Raw genomic sequence first — 12,917 nt, forward strand, 5'->3', positions numbered from 1 at the left:
GCATGAAAGCTCTTTGTAAATTGTGCAGCCCGATTTAAATGCAAAACATTTGTTATCATGATTGCTTGCCAAGCTGCCACCATTTTGACTTAGTTCCATTACTGATGAAGTTACGGATGGATCTCTTGCAGAATCAGTAATAAATGCAAATTATTTGAGCTTAACGGGAGTTTTAAAGATTGTCAGAGAAAATCAGGGCTGGAAGGGATGATGGCCACTATAGAGTTCAGAGGCTTACATTTGTAGAAGCTGAAATTAAAGCCCAGAAAAATGAAGTGTCTTCCCAAAGTTTCTTTCCTGACACAAATTATGTTTGGTTTCTAGTCGAGAGGGGATCCCATGGTTAGGCTTTTCAAAATTATTCTCCGTCAAACAAAGTAACGAAAATCAAACAGAACATACCAGACATGTCTCTCTTCATGGGCCTCATTTTTTTGAATTGGAAATTTAGCCATAAGTACATCTAGGTCTAGCTTAATTGCCTTTGTTTTCAGCTTCATATCGTCTCTAGAGACTTGTGCGTCGTAAAAGCATCCCATGAAGCTGAAATCAGGTTGAAACATTTGCTTTCTACAAAATGATTGGTTTCCTGTAGAAATAGGTATATTCTTCTTCTACTTTTTTTTGGTTAAACATTACTTGAGGATATTTTTCCATTGATTTTTAGAGTGGAAGGGAGGAAGGAAGGAGAGAGAGAAAGAGAGAAAGATCAATGTGAGAGAGAGATATCAATTGGTTGCTCCCCCAGGACCTCGACTAGGGCTCGGGATCCATCCTGCAACCCAGGCATGGCCCTTGACTGGAATTGAACCCGTGACACACAGGCCAATGCTCTAACCACTGAGAAAAACTGTCTAGGGCGATTCTTTTATTTGAGGTCATTTGGAATCCAAGTATTTGAAACTCTGTATTATTTGATATTATATCTTCATATAAAAATAACATGAAAAATTACTTACATGTCAATAATGATGAAAACGGACTCTTTCTTTAAAGGTAGCTTACCTTAGCAACCATGGATCTGCACTTGTAGTTGAAGCTAAAATAAAGATGGGGGAAACCTCATTTTGAACCCTAATTACTTACTTTTGCCTCAGCTCATCTTTCCTATAATTTATGAGAATCAAGGTGACATCACCTTTTCCTAGAACGTTGAATTGTGTCAATGGACATGCCTCTTTTCCAAGATTAATTAGGAAAACTCTTTAGGAGAATAAGAAATAGTTCTGTACAAATTAGTTCAAAATACTCAGAGTAAAAATGAGATGACTAGTATAATACTAGTGCCTTTGAGTACTAAGCAACACTTACCTCAGGCTTTGGTAATGCCTTTGAGTGATTTCCCCCTGGTCATGCACAGAATAAAACAGTGCAGATTTAAGTGAGAGAAAGAAACTTCTTGAAAGTTATGACTTGAGTATAAATGCCTTTAGAAAACCCATCAGAGGGAGAAAGACTCTTCATTTCTATGGGGCCATAGCCATCAGGTAAGCCAGGATGGGCACCCCAGTTCATCCAGGAGCTGTGGGGGAAGAAGCAGTCCGATGTGATGCTCTTCCTTCTCGGGGCGCCGCGGGCAGTACCGCCAGCTCTCTGCGCTCCACAGGCCCCCCCGCCCGACCCGCCCGACCAAGCGCGCAGGCTGGGATACAAGGCCAAGCGAGGTTATGTCCTATATCAGATTCATGTGCACCGTGGTGGCCACAAACACCCTGTTCCTAAGGGTGTGACCAACGACAAGCTTGTCCATCATGGTGTTAAACAGCTGGAGCTTTCTTGAAGCCTTTGATCTCTTGCCAAGGGGTGAGCTGGACTCCACTGTGGGGCTTTGAGAGTCCTGAATGCTCACTGGGTTGGTGAAGCTTCCACACACAGATTCTTTGAGGTTATCCTCATTGCTCCATTCCAGAAAGATATCCAAAGGGGTCCTGACACCCAGTGGATCACCAAACCAGTCCACAAGCACAGGGAGATGCGAGGGCTGACATCTGCAGGCGCAAGAGCCGTGGTCTTGGCAAGGGCCACAAGTTCCACCACACTATTGGTGGTTCTCGCCGCGCAGCTTGGAGAAGGCGCAATACTCTCCAGCTCCACCGTTACCGCTAATATAAGTAATGTTTGTAAAATTCTTACCTAATGAACAATTTAGGACAGTAAAAACAAAAAAAAAATCAGAGCAATAAGATTTGAAAGGCTAAAGGATAGCTTTGAAAAGAATTGAGATATTTTTCTAAAGAAAAAAAAAAAAGGATCACCACTAGATATGTTGGCCTCTTCAACAGTGTTCTTTAAGTTTCTCAAAACCACTCTTCCTGCGCTTCTGGAAGGACAGCCTTTTACCCCTAAAATGCAGCAAGAGCTGATGCAATTAACAGAACTTAAGTTTAAAAGAAATCACAATTCCCTTCTCCCCAAAAGCCCAACAAAATAAACAGAAATAACCCAAAATTGGAACCCAGCAAAAATGTAATCCAGGGTTCAGTTTTTATTGGTACTTTCCTTCTGTTGTCATGGGAAACAAACAACTTTCTCATTTACAGACTCTTAGGAAATTTTGTTGACTTCCTAATGCTTCAACAACTCCAGGTCTAGGAGTGGCGCAGAGTCTCAAGTTCCTTTCTAAGAAGCAAACTTTCTCTGAAGTGTCACGGCTCCCTTATTGTCATATTTTCCCCGATCTCTTCCAGAGTCCGCAACCCCATTGCCATACACCCCCACATTCCTTAATAACAAAAGCAGTGGAGAAGGCTTTGGTGTTTGTTTTATTGGGGCCGGGGTGTATGACACTTAACTTTAATACTCTAAAGTCATAATTTCTCAGCAATCCAGTCTTCCAAACATTCTAAAACATAATACTTTAAAGACCTCAAATTAACTACATTTAATATAACAAATAGTGGAATCAACACGTTCCAATGAGAGAATTATAAGAAAGGGTGAGAGACATAGGTTGTATTACTTTAGCCATTCTTTTTATTCTAGACTAACATACCCTAGGGTCTCTCTCTCCCGCTGTCTCTCTCTTCTAAGGAATCAGAAAGATTGGGGATGACAATATTCTGGTCTTCTTCATTCTCCTAAGAATTATTTGTTTTTGTAAATGGCTCCAATGATTAACTCCACACAAAGAGTTTCAGCTACTTATTATATGATCAGACTCCAAGTACACTTCTTGTTTAAATTGCCAAAATTGCCTGGATTTCTACTGCTCTGTCTCAGAGGTTTGTCCACAGGAGGCCATCACCAGTGGGTATGAAATCAGTTACAGCATTTATTCAAATGATTCTCAGCCTACTCTGTACCCAATACTGGTTCCAAATATAAGAACAATGCAGATTAAAGTGATTAAGACATGCTTAGAAGCTGATTTGCTGGTTACTAATGCACACAAAAATGAATCAAGTACCACTTAGCCAAAAACACTAATTCCAAAGCATAGGAAAGATGAGAAAAGTTATAGGAGCCACATCTATTCTGTGAGCACAAAGTAATTATTTCATCATCCTTCCTTCAACTGTGTTTCTTCTTGAGATCATCAAATAAGGCCTCAACAAGAGATTGGAAAATTATGGTTGGAGCACTTGTTAATGTAGTTTTCAGCAAACACAAATACACATAAAACCAGATTCTCATCTTCATCATGTGATGATATAAGTGTATGATTTATCTACTTGGGCTTTTAATACACAGATTTATTTAGATCCTTTTATTCCTCTATCCATGTAGTCAATGTTTACTAGAGCCTACGCTTAACCCAACATGAAAAAAAAATTACTTAAGATCCCCCCTTCAAAATATATATATATTTTTTAAATAAAGATAACACTAGAAAAATAATTATAATTGCAATTGATTGATCACTTCTTTTCCAGGCACCGTGCTTCTGGCTTTGCATGCATGACCTTGTTTAATTCTCACTGCAACTCTCTCGTATACCTGTTATTATTTCCATATATATAAAAAAGAAACAGAGGTTTAGAAGGCTAAACGACTTGCCCAAACCATTTTTTTTTTTTTTTGGTGCTTCAGATCTCTCTGGCCCCAAATCTTATGCTTTTTACAGATTTCAAGCTTCTTCCCTTAATTTATTCTATAGTAGGAGAGATGAGATGAGACATATGACCTCATGTAAGCAGGCTTTGCAAGCCAATAAATACAGATGTGGTTCCATTAACATTAATATCTAAGCCTCTATGGTTCTGAACTCTATGTGTTTGGCTACAAGTCTTTAATATCTGTAGGAATCACCAGGGACACTATTTCTTTTGTTGACAAACCAGCCCTTTTTGTTGGGACTAGCTGAGAAAAGAGTCTAGTGCTCCATTGCCCCCACAGTTCCTTAGCTCAGAGGGCAGAACCCCTTTCCAATCATCTTAGCCATTAACCCCCACTCGGTCCTGGGGCACTGGGAATCTCTCTCAACTCATGTTGGTAAAAGTGCAATAGTGGAACTTTGGTTAATGATATGCACACACAGGGAGTGGGGGAATGTACAGTTGTCTCCAACTCCCTCTGAAATATGTCAAAGTAAGCTGTAGTAATGGATGGATAGGTGGATCAATATGGATAAAAGTAAGTATATAAAATATTAATTGCATACTCTAAAAAGTGGGTACATGGGTGTTTAGTACAACAGTCCTTCAGCCTTTCTGTGTATTTAAAAATTTCAAAATAAAATATGAGGGGGAAATTGCAATATTTTCACTGTGCTTCTAAGCTTGATAGTCAAGTTGCATGGTAGGTAGAAAGGACAATATTACTTTTCAATTTATGGCATTTTCATTTTAGGATAAAGAGATGCTTCACTGCAAATTTGTTTTCTCCACAAAGCATTATAATAGTAAATCAGTTCTTTGTTTTCTAGGTGCAGCTCTTCTCTCCCTGAAAACACACTTCAGGTAGTAGGTGTCTCTCTTCCATCAGTCCACGTTCCACGAGTCTCTGTTCATGAGTCTTTGTCATTGCACCAGACATTTTAGGTCAGTTTTTATCTTGGAGTCTCATTGTCCCTCTCTGTAGTCTTCCTTCCAAGTGACCACCTCAGGTTATCAGATGTTTGAATATGTCTGAATCCTATCAGTGAGCAGAGTTCAAGTCTTCCTGTAGATGGCTTAGACACCTTGTAAATCAGTGGATGTAGGTGGTTAATCAGGGAATGGATGTTGCTAATGAGCACTTTCTGGAGAATCTGAGTCCCAAGTCTTTCCCAGATAAAACAACCTCTTACAACCATAGAAAGATGGGCAAATGACTTGAACAGGCAATTAACAAAAAGTGATATTCAAATGGCCAACAAACATACAAAATGTGTTCAATTAGGCACTGGAGACATGAAAATTAAAACCAAAATGTGAAGGCACTATACAACCACAATAACATTAAAATTTTTTTTAAATACAAAATCTTGGCAAGGATGTAGAACAAGGAAAACTCTCATAAACTGGTGGTAGGGATGTAAATTGGCACAACTAATTTGTTTGGGTATTTGGTATGCAAATCCAGTGTGGGACAAGTTTTTGAACCTGCTGGGTCTCTGTTTCTTATTTAGAAATGAGGACAATGATAGGTCCATCATAGACCTGCTGTAATAGTTAAACAAGCTTAGGTGTCCGAAAACAGGGAAGGTAGATCATATGGGCCCAGGTATAGAAAGGAGGTAGATGCTCTGATGGCAGCTATGCATAGAAACATACTTAACAAAGTATTATTGTATGGTAACTTATGACAATGTTATATTTTCTAGAAAATGTCAACATTTCTGAGAAAAGTTAGCTTTATACATTTTACAATGTGTTTTAATAGTCTTTTGATGGGAAGGAAATAACCAATAACTGATTGTAAGTCACTTAGCAAATGCCAAGGATTTTATGGTGAAACATTTTTCAAAGTTTTTCATTTTTATGTTTAAAGATATTAAAGCATCTTTCCAGTTGGAAAACTCAGACAACATCTCATAAAATGATGATAACTCTGACTGTATTCTTCACATTGAGTATAAAGGTCAGTTCCAGGAGAAAATATTATTTTCCACAGACGTTTCAGTGAAAAGTATAAAATAACATGTTAGGTTTATATAACTATTTCTTCATCAGGTTATTTTAATTAATTAATTAATTTCTTTGGTAACAAAATCAAATAATATATATACGCATGATTAAATTTTTTCTATGCCATCATCTGCTGGTCCAGCTTCCTCTCCAGAGATAACACTTGTAAAAGGTTTTGTGTCTATTCTTCTGGTCATTTGCTTGTGTTCTTGCTCAATAATGTGTACAATATGCATAATTGTACCTATAGAAAGAGTTTTTTTTGTATATGTGTTTTCTTAAAAAAGAAATAATGGGAATAGTGTCATATCGTATGTATTATTCTTTCACTTAATTTGTTAACTTGATATGTCTTGAAAATCTTCCTATGTGAATCTATATAGAATTACTCAATCTTTTTTTTTTTTATCCTCACCTGAGGATATTTTTCTCTTTATCTTCAGATAGAGTAGGAAGGAGAGAGAGGGAGAGAAAGGAAGAGAGAAACATCGACATAAGAGGGACACATCGACTGGTTGTCTTCTGCATGACCCCGACCAGGGCTGGGGATAAACAGCAACCCAGGTACATGCCCTTGGCCAGAATTGAACCCACGACTCATTGTTCTGCTGGCTGACACTCTCCTGCTGAGCCAAACCGGCCAGGGCTTAATCTTTTTTAAATAGTGTTTTTAGTATTCCAGAGTACAGAAATACCATATTTTGTTTTAACCATGCTTCTTTTGGACATCAGTTAGATTGCTCTTATATGTTATTTTGCTAACAATGCTATAGTAGTCTCATACAACAAACTTTATGTAACCCTTTTTATAGACTCGTGTGCAAGGATATCTCTGGCTAGATATTGAGGCATACAATATTGAGGAAGTGCACATTACTAATCTAACAGCTAATAACAAAAAGGCTCTTCAAAATGAATGATTGAATGAATGCTCTTCACTCTCACCAGCAATATAAATGAAAGTTCCCGTTTCCCTACAGTGTTAACAACATTTAATATAATTCAGTTACATTTTGTCAGTTAAATGGTGAGACATAATATTTCAATGTTGCTCAAGTACGCAAGTCTCTAAATACTGCTGAGGCTGACCATTTTGGCATGCATTGTTCTGATTTCTTGTCTACCTTTGTCCATTATTATTGCTTTTGACTCTTCTGTCCCTTTGGGTAGACTCTTAAAGTAGCCTAATCCCAGGAGAACTTCTGGGTCAGCAGTTGCAATCCTAAGAGCGCATTGCCACGCCAGGAGAGTAAGCTCTACTTCCTTCTGGTCCTGCGTTCCTTGGCCTCAATGTCAAAGATGAGCCAATTTTCTCTAGACTCCACCAGAAGTTTTAAAAAGTATAGATAATAGAGATATTGGATTTACATCTCTGTATACCTAAAATTATTTCTAAATCTGAACTTGAAGTACCCACTCAATATTGAAAAATATCTGAATGTAAATTTTTCCACAAAGAACTGAAATTAAGCCCTGGCCAGTTTGGATCAGCGGTTGGAGTATCAGCCTGCGGACCAGAGAGACCTGGGTTTGGTTCCCGCTAAGGGCATGTACCAAAAAAAAGAACTGAAATTAAGATCAGTGGAAAACACGTGTTTAAGCGGTGTTGCTATAATGACACATGATTATGGTTCCCCTACATCAGAGCACCATTAGCATTGAACAATGCAGTTAACTTTAATATGCTTTTTGGCTTAAATTTGCCAAATACTTACCTCAGTTATCTGGTTCACATTGGCCGTGGAATCTTGGCCAGGCCAATTATTCTTATTTTCTGCTGGATCACAGCTTAGTGACCTCAGTCGAAACCTCATCTCAATGTCAAAGTGTTGGTGAGACTCTCGTAAATTCCATTGTCATCATGGCTGAGATATCATTCTCTGTCTCAATGTAGTATAACTGTATTGTTATACAATTTAGGGCTGTTATCGTTACATGTTGCCACAATGAAAATGGGCAGAGGGGATTTTTTTAAAGAACTTATTGCTTTCCAGGAAAATTTCCATCAGATCTGATCATTGTCAATGCCTGGAACCTTCCCCAGGCCAAAAGAAAACCTATCACAGCATCAGTTAACATCTTCTGCTTGGAGGAGAGCTTGATCTGTTTTATTTGCAGTAGAAATCTCAGGAACATATCAGCAAATCCAAGTACAGGGAGCAAAATTAGCCATTCAATGGGGAGGAGGGGCAGGGATCCATTCAATGGGGGGGAGGGGCAGGGAATGACATTTTACCTTCTAACTCTATAGTATCTGGGAGAAAGGGGTGGAAATTTTAGGAGCTCCAAATACACTCATTTGATTTTTAGATTTGAAAAGTATTTGTGGGAAATCTACTTTTACATATGTTTTATTTAAATTTCAACACAGCCGCATGAGAACTACTCACCCACACAGCATGAATCTCAGCATCACGAGGCTGCAGTCAAAGGGGGCGAGAGTCAAAGGGACAAATGGAATGATTCCATCTATATGAAGTTTGACAACAGGCAAAAATAATTTCTAGTGATGAAAGTCATACTGTATACCCTTCCAATTATTTCTCAACTTGCAGGAAAGAGAACTACGTGAGACTCATTATCCTAGAGTCAGTGTTCAGCTCTGCCACTCACTAGCTGTGAGAACTTAGGTAAATGTCAGTTATTTCACCTCTGAAGGGAAGTTCCCCCTTTAGCTCTAATTTCCTGAATATTATCTACAAAACTCTCCATCCATTCTTCCTAAGGGCTAGGGTTGACTGAACAGGGGCAAGGGAACGTTGTGGGTAATGGACATGTTCTATATATTAACTGGTGTGGTGGTTACACAGGTGTGTATGTCTGTTAAAATTCATCATGCTATGCATTCAAAATCTGTACATTTTATTGACTGTAAATATAAAAATGTAAAAAGGAAAGCTTTATGAGTTACTATTGTGACCTATATTTTACTCATGAGACTACTGGGACTCAAGAAATGAAGTGATGATTTGCTTATGTTCATTGTGGGAGTTGGGAAACCTGTATTACTCAAAGAGAACTGCAAATTTTATCTTTTGAAAAAGGAGGATTTTCACCAGACCATTCATTATGAGCCTAATGCCTTTGTACTTATATAAGAAGTAGGGAAAACAAAACTGTAACAATGTTTCCCACATTCTGCTTGTTTATGTGCACATTTACATTTTATGGAGGTAACTGGCAATGAGTTACTACTTTTGCTGGGAAAATCAGAGAGGCTGTCCAGCAGGGGAGGTCATAATGATGTCACTCGATCAACAGTGTTCTGGGACATCTGCTATGTAGAGAATGCTGAGAGATGTTTGTTTTTACAGAGGTGAAAAATTTGGCAACTTTCAGTCTGTGAAGTTTCTAGATAAACACTCCCCTACACAATTCATCTAGCATCTTGTTAAAAACAGATTCTGATTTAGTGGGCCTGACGTGAGTTTAACAATTTGCAATCTTAATGAACTCCCAGGTGATGATGCAGTTGTTGGTCCTTGGACCACACTTTGAATGGCGAAGATGAGGTTATTAAAGCTTAAGTGGAATCTGTAATTCACCTAAGGTCTCAAACTCAAAAGGCAAGCTGACACCAGAACCCATGATTATGAATCCCTAGTCCCCACGCCCTGACCAGAAACAAAATGAGAGGGTATATAAATAATTACAAACATGTGAAACCAGGGGAAAAATTGTAGCCTTCATTCAAATGGAATGTTTAGAATTATCTGAATGTGAGCAATTTATTCCATTTTTATTGCTTTCTATGTACCAAGTTTTAGGTTCATGTGTTCCTAAATTCCAATCTAGAAGTTACTCTTCCAATCAGGGTACACTTGTAATATTGGAAATTGTAGGATGAAGTAGTGACCCACAGAAGTGTTTGATGACCACAACCACACACGCGCGTGCGCACACACACATACACACACACATGAAAGTTGTTAGTTGATTTTGTACCTATCCTCCAACATGGTCTTCAATAATCCTTGCCTCCTGGTATTCCTTATCGTGTAATCCTTTTCCACACGTAGTGGGACTTACCCTGTGAAGCCAAACCCAGATGGCAAGCTGTGAAGCCAAGGGTATAATGGTGTGTGACTTACTGAAACAGATCATGGACGACATTCTGGCTTTTGCCTTGTTTGCTCTTGGATTGTTCACGCAGGCAGAAGCCAGCCGCCAGATTGTGAGGATCCTCAAGCAGCCCGTGTGGAGCCCATTGGGGAAGAGCTGAGGCCTCCTGCCAACAGCCATAGAAGGGAGTGATTTATCTCAGAAGTGGGCCATCCAGCTCTAGCATTTTGAAGCACTAGATGAATAATACAATATTTGAAAACAGGGAGGGACTATCTATGTGTATGTATATTTGTCAGATAGAAGACTTTTGATTTTGAAAGGTAGATTCTATAGTGAGCCCCAAAAATATTATCTAAATATAATCATATCCTACTTGAACTAACCCTAAGTTTTCTGATTTCATGATTATCAGGTCTCAATCCCAAAGAAATATTTTTTTTCTGTAGAGAAAATAAGACAAGAAATGTAAAATCATAAATTGGTGCATTTAACATGACACTAATGAATAGGACCAATAAGTTATGTGATCTGTTATTAGTTGTGTTCTATGTTCAGGCATGTCTTTGGGATACTGGAAGAAGAAATAGACAGGGAAGGATAATGATGAATTATTTTAAATAATTGATAGGACTTCATAATAAATTGATTTGGTATATAAAGGAGAAGGAGGGATAGGAGACACCTCTCAGAATTTGTGCCTATTAGACTGAAGAATAATGACACGCACCTTTGCATGAAACATCAGTCGGGAAGACAAGGAAGGTTTTAGAGAAAGAGAAGCGGACAGTCGGTTCTATTTTGAGATGCACTGACTTTTACTTAACAGAAAACCCCGGCAGAAAGACTTCCTTCTTGGTTTTTAATTGTCCCTCTGTACTATGTAATGGAGATATTTTTCTTATTCTCAAACCCGCTCCCTGAAAAATAGATATAGCCAATGTATTTCTTTTCCTTTTGAAAGAAACTTATCACACGTAGTTTTAGCAATGTGTATAATACTATAGAGTTAGGGATTGTCTAAAATCCAACATTTCCCCAATCGAAGCTCTGGTTCTTTCTAGCTGGAGCATATTCAATCATTGACTAGCTGCGTCTTCATCCCGGCTGTTGGCCCAGTGCCTTGATGTCTAGAATTAGTCAGTGTTTTGAAATGAGAAGGTGTTTGGCTATGTGTTTCTGATAAGGCTTTAACAGAGTGTCTTGTCCCTTGGTTGGTACCTGGTAGGGTTTAGCTTTTAGCTTTGAATAATTGGAAAGTCAATGCTTTAACTTCACCAAGGATTTGTAAGGCTTTGAGAAATGTGTCAATATAGCCTAACTCACAGGAGATTTATTTGTGAAATTTAATGCCAAAGTGTTAGTTGACAAATGGACACCCATAATTCTAATAATGGGAACATTCGAGGATCTTTTACTACGTTCCACCTCTGAAAGTGAGTTAGCAATTAGAAGGTACCTTGGTGAGGCTAAGGGTAGAAGAGACTCTAGCTCTACAGAACAAATCATATAGGTTGTGGTGGAGTTTGCAGGATGTTTCTGCTCTAATACAGAACATCATTTTTTAGCAACTGGAATATTTATGCCTTTAATATAAATTGTGTTCCCTTGCAGAGGGCTACTCCAGTGAGTTATACAGCAAATATTTGTGAAGGTCCCACTATGAACCAGGCACTGTTGTAGGGGTTGAAATGCAGTAATGAATAAGGGGCAAGTTTTTACTCTCAGGGAACTTATATTTTAGTGGACAACTGTCATCTTGTTAGTTTCTAGATTTCCTTTCGTAGTTATCAACCTTTTCTGTCTTTACATCACTTCCTTTAATAATTTTCAAAATCATAGTTTGTCTTTCATTAACTGTATTTTTAGAGCATCCTCTTGATGAAATATGGAGAAATTAATGTAATAGACATTATGTTTACAAATAATACTTTTGAGCTATGTTACTTTGGTGAAGTAGACTTTTTTGGGGGTTTTTATTCCTCTATTTTGTAATGATAATTTTTCTTTTTCTTTTGTTTATTTTTTTGATCCTCACCTGAGGATATTTTTCCACTGATGTTTTTAGATAGAGTGGGAGGGAGGGAGAAAGAGAAACATCAATGTGAGGCAGACACATCGATTGGTTGCCTCCCACATGACCCCCGTTGAGGCCAGGGATTGAATTGACAACTGAGATATGTTCCCTTGACCGGAATAAAACTCATGACTCTTTGGCCCAAGGCGCCAACATTCTAACTGCTAAGGCAAGCCAGCCAGGGCTGCTGCTTTTTTTTTTTTTTTTTTTAGAGTATAGTCAGCTGTTTAGTTTCAGCAAAAAAAGAAACTACATTGAAAAAATATGGCTCATCAAAGAACTAAACTACAATTACTCTGTAGCATTAGGTATAAACAAACTTATTATAGATGCTTAACAAATCAACAATTTTAATTTGATGATAAACTTCAAATAATTTACTTAATTGACTTTGAATTTAACAGGCTAGTTGTATGTTGGCGGGGGTGGGGGTGTGTGTGTGGGGGGTGCATTTCCTTCAGCTGACTTACTGATTTGTTGCCTTTTAACAGAAAATTATGCTAATCTAATGACACAAAGGGTTAAAACGCTAATAATTTCAAACCCACGGTTGTCCATAATGGAGCAGAATGATTTATGGTCTAACAGAAGCCACCACCCATGAACCTTTAGCCAGAGACTTGAAATACCATGTTGAGTCCTGGCCAGTTTGGCTCAGCGGTTAGAGCGTCGGCCTGCGGTCTGGAGAGACCCAGGTTCGGTTCCCGCTAAGGGCACGTACTTCGGTTGCA

The 12,917-nt window shown here is 38.3% G+C and overlaps 1 pseudogene; it reads left to right on the top strand.

Moving 5' to 3' along the window:
* LOC118632950 overlaps positions 1 to 2,154 on the top strand; it is a 122,479-nt pseudogene extending 120,325 nt beyond the window's left edge.
* The last annotated feature ends 10,763 nt before the right edge of the window (positions 2,155 to 12,917 follow it).

Source organism: Molossus molossus, unplaced genomic scaffold (assembly GCF_014108415.1).
Source record: "Molossus molossus isolate mMolMol1 unplaced genomic scaffold, mMolMol1.p scaffold_m16_p_18, whole genome shotgun sequence".
Classification (NCBI taxonomy): Eukaryota; Metazoa; Chordata; class Mammalia; order Chiroptera; family Molossidae; genus Molossus; species Molossus molossus.